The sequence below is a fragment of the Fulmarus glacialis genome, unplaced genomic scaffold (assembly GCF_000690835.1).
Source record: "Fulmarus glacialis isolate BGI_N327 unplaced genomic scaffold, ASM69083v1 scaffold331, whole genome shotgun sequence".
Taxonomy (NCBI): domain Eukaryota; kingdom Metazoa; phylum Chordata; class Aves; order Procellariiformes; family Procellariidae; genus Fulmarus; species Fulmarus glacialis.
Genome location: NW_009190643.1, coordinates 12,018 through 22,455, shown reverse-complemented (window position 1 = coordinate 22,455; position 10,438 = coordinate 12,018).

Below are 10,438 nucleotides of genomic sequence, written 5' to 3'. Positions count from 1 at the left end.
CCAACCTCAACCATTCTGTGATTCAGTTTTTAAAAAAGGCAAGTTTGGTCACTTTATTACCCTACCCTGTTCTATTTGCATGAGAAGAAATAGAAGCGACCTCTTCCTGATGAAGACTGTCGGTATTAATATTTGCCTTTGGAAACCAACCTCCAAAGTCATGTACATAAGGTGACAGAAATGAGTGACAGCAGTTGCAGCCTTGAAATAAGACTTTTTGTCCTAATACAGAAAACATTTCTTGTATATCAACGTTGCAGTGCTGACCTCTAGTGACAGATAACCCAGAAAACAGGAGCATTTGTTGGGATAAATCTCACTTCTCACCTCTTCCCTCTGATCTCACCCACCAGTCCAGATCCACATCCCCTGCCTTCGGAGGGTAAGCAGCCCCCAGCAACCCCGGGCACTGGCTCCCAGTTAATACCATGGATGTGGCATCCTTATTGCACAAAACAGTTTTTCAAAGGATCAAAATATTAAAAGATACTCGAGTGAAAGTTTGCTGCTCAAAGTACATAAAGCAGATTATGAAGAAATTGGTACTATAATTCAAAAGCCAAGCAGTAAGTTACTGATTTTGAGATATTTACGTAAAGTACGTTACTTACATCATTATCTAGTGAGGGCTAAAACCCTTTTCCGTACTCGGGGGCCAGGGCGTGCCTGGAGGGGCTCTGCAGCAAGGACGATGACCAGGTAGAGAGGAGCCAGCCAGGACCCTCCACAGCTGGATTCACTGCAGGACATGTGGCAAGGGAGGGTCTCGGGAGCGATGTAATGACCCAGGAGCCCGCAGCTCAGAGAGAGATGCTCCGAGGGGATCATGTTGTCGATTTACAACAGAAGACAAACCCAAATAGGGCCCGACATGAGTGCAAAACGAGCATCCCAGGTAGATAAAATCAGAGATGCTCGCCAGGCAGCCGTGTCAGAACACGCACATCATCATTCCTGCCAGGAGAAAACTCTTCAACAGTTCTGGCTCAGGTGACCACACGCAAAAGTTGCCAAGCTTGCCCCCAGATTAAGAACAAAAAGACATTCCATCACTTCTCGGTTTGGTTTGATCCTTGCCCTCTTTAGAACGGGATGTCTGCTAACGAAACCCTCCTGGTTCCCTTGCTTTTCTGGGAGATCAGGAGGTATATTGGGTACAAACTTAAAAAAAATTAGTCTATACAAATTATATTAACATTTTCTAAATGGGACTTAGAGGACACCAGAAAGCAGAAAAACATCTCTTCCCCACTCCTTCGGGAAAAGGGAAATGACATCTGTATTTTCTCAGATTGCAACGAAAACACATTTTGAGCAAAGCCCTCCCCAGGCTGGCTCTGCCTCCACCCCGGCAAGCGAGGCCCCTGCAGCTATCCATCAAGTTTGTTTTCTTCTTGCTGCTATGGGCAAGCTGTAAATTCACCTCTTCTCGACCAGCCTGCATGCAATGCCAAACGAGTAGCAGTCCCAGGCACTGCCTCTTGCAAAACGTGTGCTCGCCCCAGCACTTCCCCCAACTGCCCCCCTACAGTAACCGAAGCTCAGATGAATTTCAGTGCCTGGCAGAGCCTGCATTTGCAATAAACTTCATTTAACTGCCCCTCCAATACAGTGCTGGTGCCCAAGTGCTTGCAGCAGTTGCTGCTTTGGTTGAATTCAAGTGGTAACAGTGACACACCACTTCCATTGCATTTTTCTCTCTTCAGAGGATTGCACGCGCTTTCATGTGGATTTTACAGATTCCTTTGAGGAGGCAAGGGCCAAGAGTGACAAATGACGTTCGTGTTTCTATTTCTGGCAGGGAGAGCTTTAAAGCAACAGAAAAGTAGTGCGTGGTGCCTAAAGCTGCACCCAGTCATGGAGGGGCTGAAAGAAACGGAGAACGGCACCTCCAGGATGGCTCTGTGCCCTCTCGTGGAAAGCTGTAAATACATCTTGTTACGCTTTACTTACAGCTCAGTCTTCGTGCTGGGGCTGCTCCTCAACAGAGCCATGCTGTGGCTGCTGCCGCGCCAAGGACCGGACCCGCAGCACCATCTACCTGGTGAACCTGGCTGTGGCGACCTGCTCTCTCTCTTCTCTTTGCCCTTGCCCATCATCAGCTACATCCTGCAGGACACACGGCCTTTTGGGAGCTGCTCTGCAGACTGGTACGCTGCTTGTTTTACGCCAAGATGTACGGCAGCACCCTGCTGCTGACTTGCATCGGCGTCCACCGCTTTCTAGGCGTTTGCTACCCCATCCACTCCCTGCCCTCCCGGACCTACAGCCTGGGCACCGGTGTTCCTGCAGCTCCTGCCCACCTTGATCTACGCTTGCACTGGCGTTATCAATAATCACACTGCTTGCTATGACATGATGAGCCCCGAGAACCTCAGCAGCTATTTCTCCTATGGCAAGGCTCTAACTGCATCTGGTTTCCTCTTTCCTTTCCTCATCATTTTAGTCTGCTATTGTCTTCACCCAACACACTGGAGACACCAACCCCACCAGTAGCACCGCCCAAGCCAAGTCGATCTCAACCATTTTCCTTGTCTGTGGGCTTTTTGCCGTCTGCTTACTTCCATTTCACATCACCCGCAGCATTTACCTCTTCATTCGCCTGTACCAGGTAGCTGACTGCCAACTCCTGCAGCACTGGAGTTTGCTTTACAAGATCTGGAGGCCGCTGGTGAGCCTGAACAGCTGCATCAACCCACTCCTCTACTTTCCTTCTGGTCAAACTAAGAGAGCCAGGCTCGCTTTGGAGCTCAGCCTGCCCAAGGCAGGTCCTCTTGCCAGGCCTGCCGTGAACACAGAGGGGACAGATGCCCCAGCAAGACTTGCCCCTCGCTGAGGAAGCACATTCCTGCAGATTTGTTCCACTTTACTAGGTATGAGACTCGGAGAAGAGCCATAAAACTCACCTGCACAACATCAACAAGAAAAAAGTATAATTACAATTTCCCCAGAGCAAGGGCAAACTGTAGCGAGGACAAATTTGGGTGAAGAACACAGGACATACTTTTATGAAGGACTGAGGGACAAGTTGTCATCATCTCCTGGGCCAGCTGTGACTAAATAAAGCTGAAATGCTTTCCAAAAGGCACGCCTACTGTTTCTAGTTGTAAAGAGGGCTGTAAAGAAAAATGATAGCGAATCACTGAGGAAGACACCAGAGCAGAGGTAAGCAGCCATCTCCAGTCATTAGTAAGGTAACAATTTTTTAAAATGCTATGAATGTACTTCAAAAAGCTACTTCAAGGACGATTACCACCTAGCTATTATTTCCTTGGCAGGGTCCATCACATCAGCACCTTAGCTAAAGGGCAGCAGACCTTTCTGTTGCTAGCCAGGACTACTCACACTAAATGCACTATGAAGAAAGGCTTTTACCTTATGTATAGTATTTCAGAAAAGGTAACAAAGCGATTCTCCATAGCATCTTCAGACGCAGCTTAGCTGCCCTGCAGATCACAAACAGCAGCGGGAGCCAAAGGTTTCGGGGAGTTCACTAGCCAAGAAGCGGGGGTTTGCCTAACATAAGGCAATTAGAAATGTGAACACACTGTTCGTATGGTCACGTCTTAATGCCACACCTACAGCACTGGCACTGCAGTAACGGTTTGGCTCGGAAACCTTCTGTTCTCTCTGCAAAGGCAGCTCAATAAAATAGCTAACCCTGTGCTCAGAGGAATGGGGAGCTTCTGATTTCTTCCACAATGCCAAGCCCCATTACTTGTTGTTTCAATGCCGTGGGCACAACGGGATGGGACCAAGCTTCGACTATCCGTACACAACTTAACATGCAAGAACCTGATAAGGACCTCAGCAATTACCGTAACAGAAATATATTTGAGTTGTTGTTCTTAGGAAGCGCTAATTGCTTCCAAATCTGTATTTGAGCTACAGGCAGCTGTAGCCCCATCGCTGCCCACAATGTTTGAGTCATACCCCTTTGTTCAAGCCAGCTGGGAGCAGCAATTATTCAGAGAGGAAGCAAGGCAAGACAACAGGAGCTGCCAGCCATACAAGACCTAGAAAACACTACAAGAGTAAGAGGAATTGTCTTAGAGGGTGACAACAAATGATCTAGCTGGGACACTGCTGGGACCACGTCCAGCCAAGCATCAGAATCAAAAAAAAAAAAAAAAGCAGAAAAGCAGTCATGGTATGTGCCTGAGAAGCAGCAGAGACACAGTAGCAGAAAGCAAGCTTAAGAAGAGCCGAGAAAATGGGTCCTGTTTGTCTATAACCTCTTCACAATACTCAGCTTTAAGGAACTTGGCAAAAAAAAGAAAAAACCCAAACTATCTGTTTTTCAAGTCATCTCTGCAACAGCAGTGGCAGCTTCTCTCAGAAGGGCAGACCAGATGGCCAGGACATGGTAACTGCTTCAGCTATCCAATTTTACATACGCTGACACAAGCCAGAGCCCAGACTAAACAGACAGAACTACTTTGACTTATTTTATGAACACTTTCTCCTTATTCAAATAAAACAAAATCCAAACCCTCCCTTGGAACTCTGGGCAGAATTGCATTTGCTTTCTCTTCACCTGAGCATGGTTGGTGTAACCACAATAACATGAGCAAATTCAACCAGGGAATCCAGCTCAAGCCACCCAGTCAGCCAAGGCTGCTTCTGTTTCTTTTTCTAACACTCAGCAGACAGAGCCTTGGCGATGAGACAGAGCAGCTTGAATTTCCAATCTGTTGATTCAAATTCAGCTGAGGTTGGCAACAACTGAAATCCACCACTTCTGACAGCTGTTTAGCAGGCCACGCAAGCTGGTTTCAGCACAGTTCCTCGTGGGTAATGACAAAGAAAACCATTCCTGCGGTCTTGCTCTGGGGCCACCTGAAAGACAGGCTTCTTGGGAGGCTCAAGATGAAGAAGAGTTCACTACCATTGCTGTTATAAAACTTCCAAAGGGTCCTGTTGAACAAGAAGCTTGTTCATAAGTACTATCTTTATGGCACAAATGCTTTCATTCTTAGTGACCAGTATTTATGAAAAAATCTCAGACGTGCAAAAACATTTGCATACTTGGAGAACACCACGAGATCTGAAGCACTGCAGTGTCACTCGGGCAGCTATTCCATTACTGACTGTTTGAAAGAGATATTCCATGAATCATATGCATGGGAAGTTTAAATATTTACAGAGTATTTCTATGCTTTAAACATTTCCTTTTGAAGAGGTCTGCATGAAACAGCACACTGTGTGTACTTAAGGCCAGGGCTTTCTGGCTTCCCATTCACACCAATGCACATCTGCCCCATCCAACAGAACACAGTGTGAATGTATTAGGAATAGAGATTTTCACTTTACTCAGAGATGCAGCTCATTTGAACAGCTCTGCTTTGCCTCTTTGCTTCACCATCTGCACAACAGGAGAAGCAATAACAGAGCACCTACAGTGGTGAGATACGCGATGGAGTATTAACCAATTTTTGAAATGAGAATGCCTATTGAAACATCCAGCGATAGCCCCTGAAGAAAAGACATGTCAAAGGAGAAAGTAAAAAAAACCCACACCCAAAGGAAAGGAGCAGAACCACCCAAAAGCCACAACAGCTCTCGGAGTCCCCGTGCCTGGAGGTACTCTGCGTGAGCAGCAGAAGTAATAGCAGAGATGGATAACACCATTTATATTCTTCATAAGTTACACATCCCTCTGAAATTTACCCAGATAATTTTAATAAAATACTGTGTTGAACTACTGTTGGCTACCATATGTACTAACTCTTCTATAAACATCTCCAGACAAGTGTGCATATCCACTAGCAGAATTTAGTCAGACCACTACAGTCCAGAAGCAGAGCCCAACCCATAAACTTTGTATTTAAAAAAAAAAGTCAGGAAAGCCATACTGTACCAACAGCTTCTCAGGCTGGTGGGGGTAGAAGCCATTAAGGTAAGCTTTGCAGGGGAAAAAAGGAAGTCTTATGAAGATAAGCAGCTTTCAGCTCAAGCCGTTCCAAATTCATTGCAAACAGGACTCACACAGATATTGCCAAACACCACTCCAGCAGCACATGCTCAAACAGTCCCCCCCCTAGCCAAGGCGGGCAGCCCGCTCGCTGCTCTAGCTGCTGGCCTTATCCCTCCCACCAACGATCACAACCAGATTTTCTCTATCAAAAAGAAACTGCATTTCAGAATTCAAAAATCCCCTTTCCCATTTTCTTCTGGATAACCAACCTGAATCTATAAACTATACATTGAAGCACAAACCCAGCAGCCAGACTTTCTAATGCAGGGGTGAAAGCAAAAGGGCTGGCAATAGAAAGAGGAAGGCTCCATCCTACCAGAAATTTATTAGAGGAATGGGAGATAAGGGAACAAAAGCCAGATGGCTTCCATGCGCCACATCCATGACTGAAAAAGCAAGGTAAAGGTGATGGGCTGAAATCCCTCAGAAAGCAAAGGCATTGGAGTTGAGCTGACACGGGAAGTTACACCATTTACAGAAGTCCACCACAGTACTTTAGCAAGATGCTCAAGGGTACAGAGAATTTCAGAACTGAAAATAAAATTTCAACAAGACATTAAATTCACAGTTACTGTCTGTCATGTCACACGTGAAATGCCGACCTACAGGTAACAGCAGAAGAGTTATCTACAATCATAACATGGCAGAATTAAGAGGAGAAGCAGGTAGCTGAAGGAGATGAAGAAGAGCAACAGAAGAACAAGACTAATTCCCTCCCTCCCCAAGGGGGGGGGGAAGCATCAACCCATCAGTGGGGGAAACTGGGGGAAACTTTGCCTTTGGATCCTCAAAGATGCACTTCCCCAGAAACTCTACATATTTCTCAGGGGAAAACAGAAGTCATGCTTGTTTAAAAAAAATGCATGTATAAGTCTCAACAACCACCAAGGGCAACAACACATCACTAAACAGTCAGGTAAGAAAAACACAGATGCCAGCATCCATTTAAAGCTTTTTTTAATAAAAGACCCAGAATTCACAAGTCTACAAGGAAAAATAAACCAACTTGCATCAACCATTCCCAGAGCTGATAGTGTTTGGTTCTCAAAGGTAGCACAGAGAGCACCAATAAAAATTACCACAGGTCAGTGTACTACTCCCCTTCGGCAGTAAGCCTGGCATAGTTCACAACCTGCTACTTTATTCTCCTAGATTGTTCTTCAGAATACAGAACTATTAACCAAAACAGTCCTGGCTTAGTCTTTCAGGAACGTGAAAGAAATCTCCACTGAAAAGTATCCTTAAAAAAACCTTAAGACCAGAAGGTCTGCTTAAATTACTGTAGGCAAAAAAAAATTATTACAGGTATAATGTAACATTTTTGTTATAACAAACTTTCTCTAGTAATTCATCAAAGGCCCTAAAGCATTTCATGGCACACAAGGACTCCCTGAAGTCAGCGACGGAAAGCTCACTCACCCCTGTGCACCTTATCCTCTACCTGTATAGCAGCTCTTCGTTTGGTGTACCTACTGCTCCAGAAAGCCCAATGCTCTTGCCTTTTACAGTAAAATTAGCTTAGTTTAGGAACAGTTTGTCCAATTACATAAGCGAGTAAAATTCTTACGTAAGTAAGCTTTGTTACATGAATAACAAAAAGTAAAAAGCACTCTGCAGGAGTTGCTAGGAACCAGCTATTAGGCAACAAGCCTTCCACTGAAGTTATGGGAAAGCGTTAAGTTTCATTATGAAATTGAACAACTTTCCCCACTGAAAGTCAAACTTCAGTTCTTGCATTTAACTCTTTTCACAGTTTTTAGTCACAACCTCTTAAAAATACATAAATTTTCACATTATTCAGGACTTACATGAGGCTTATTGCTAAGCCTGTGACCTACTATTAAATTCCAGGGCTGGGACTTTTTGAACCATAACGCTGAAATTGTATAGTTTGATTTCCTCTGAAGTATTTACTTGGGCCAAAATAAAAAGGTAGTCCTCCCTCACATTTTTCGGTAAGAAAAATGAAACAGACCATTTCCAACATGGTAACAAAGTTGTCCAACTTGAGAAGTTATATAATCCATACCTTCATCAAGGCTCATTTCACAGCAGTTTGGCTACTGAAACAAAGCTTTTTTCCAGACATCGTTATATAGTGAGATCAAGTCTTAGCTATTGATTCGAGCTGCTCGCTGAGTATTTTAGACAGGAGGGTGTAGTACGTAGCTCATGGGTTCAAATAAACAGCCAGATGGCTCTTCATCGGTATCTGTGTTACTTACCTACGGTGTGGAGGGGGAGCTTAAGCCAAGTACTTTAAAAATAGGACCTATGCTTGCAGAAAAGTATGGTGCATCACTCTGCTTTTGCTGTGGTAGTTGTCAGTACTGGAAACAAAGTTTTGTGCACCTGGAACTTCAATGTATTTCTGCTTTTGCAAGTGGGGCAAGATGCTATTTCAACACACTTCTGTGTATCATTGTCGATAAATAGGAAGAGTAAGTATCTGGTAGCTGCAAAAAAATAAAATTAAAAAATTATGCATCATAATAAGCCTGTTCCTCAGCTTATTTGGTCCGTCAGCCACTGATTCATTTTCTTCATTAGATTTTTAATTATCATTGGTGAGACTTCATTTCTGAGAACAAGCATACATTTAGCATTTTAATCAGAGGTCGATTTGCTGCCTATTTGAAACAATAAGCCACATTCTTAAAATAGACATCTTTGTTCTATTCTTCACTGTTAAAGCCCCTACTTTGTTACTAATACCTGAGTGCCTAGTTTGGAGAGGTATTTATTCCTTAAACTAAAGTCATCAGCTTTTGGCTGTAATTTAGCCAAGTCATCTTCATTTTGACGTCTGAGTCTCTCTTGTTCTTCCACTCTGGAAAAGAAAATTAGTTTAAGATATTTGCACTAAGGAGTGCAAACTCAAGCAACTTTATCTTGTGTATGCAGTTCTATTTTTAATAACTAGAAAAAGCTTGTAATGTTTATAGATGAATACTGGGTATCAGATTAAAGGACTAAGAGATGCGTATGGATTACTCTAATTCAGCATAAAGAAAGAGAGAGGCTGTTTTCTGCAGTTTCCCTTTATTTAGATTACAAGACTTCAGTAGAAAGATAAACCTTTTTGTTTTCACAGATTACAATATGCTCAGTGAGCTTTTGTAACAATTTTTACTATCTCTTTATTAAACAAGCTTTCACTCCTTAAAATAAAGATTACAATACAAAAAGAATCAATTGTCCAAAATGCAAATAAAAGACTGCTCAGCAGTCTTCAGAATAGCAGTCTCCTACAAAGAGTCAATATTTGACCAGAGAAACAGGACCAGAGCTCTACGCACACTTAGCCTAAAAGAGTGGTTTTTGCATTATGACAGTGACAAAGGTAGTAACAATGACCCATTTCTAAGCTCTGTAAGGCAATGAGCCTTATTACAGAACATAAAATGCCATTACGTTAAGAAATCTCCACCCCCACCAAAATGGTAGTGCCGCACACAGAAGACACTTTATACTAGTCTTTATCTTAAGATGAACATGTTTGTCTTGGGTTGCAGAGTACCCTCTCCAATGACAGTGCTTAAACACAGTGTAAACTGCTGTAAACCCATTCTGTTCAAGTGAAGAGATGATTTGGCATTAGTTAAAACTGGTTACAAAGCATAAAATTTAGCCATTTACTGTAAAATCCCCAGCATGTTAGTTTCTTTTCCAAAGAACTACTGTCCAGTGCTGACCACCAAACTAAACAACACTATAATTCTTCAAGTTGACATGATGCTGATCAAATGCTCCCCACTTCTGGATGATATTTCCTATTCAAATTTCTTTTCTGCAAAAAACATTGTAATAGATATTACTGAAAATATTGTTCTAAGACACTATATCCCATTAGCATACACTAATACATAGCCATCTTTCACAGTAAATACTGGAAGTGTTACACACATTCCACATGGGCCAGGCAGATTGAAAAGCAGTTCTCTTTGGACACAGAATTCCTTTGCTCCTGGGTACAAGGTGGTGGGTTTTTGTTACACTTGTACTAAAAACTGGCTGTGACCTTTTGGCTCAAGGATGATACTCATCACAACCAAGCTACCATGCTCACCAGGTCTGGTGAGGTTTTAGTTTCCTTGAGCTTTCCTCAAGACTGATGTGTAAAAAGCCCACAAATCAGGACAAGAAACAAAACCATGTTAAACCCCACAAGTCACCTGGCTAGACCTTGTTGACAGGTGTTTTGGCTTTTTTCGAGACTAACTTAAGTATCATTAGATGGACAGTTACACAGCCCTGTTTTAGAGAAGTCCATAAAGTCCATTTATAAAAGATGTCTTGTTAGCAAAGTATTTATCTGGAACGAACTTATATATAAGCTGTGAGATGTATAGTATCTGCAGATGAAATGTAGTTACCTATTAAAAAGTAAAGAATTCCAACAACATTACAGCAAATGAGCTTCAAGATCTGAAGAGACTCATTGAGCTGAATTAGGTCAGA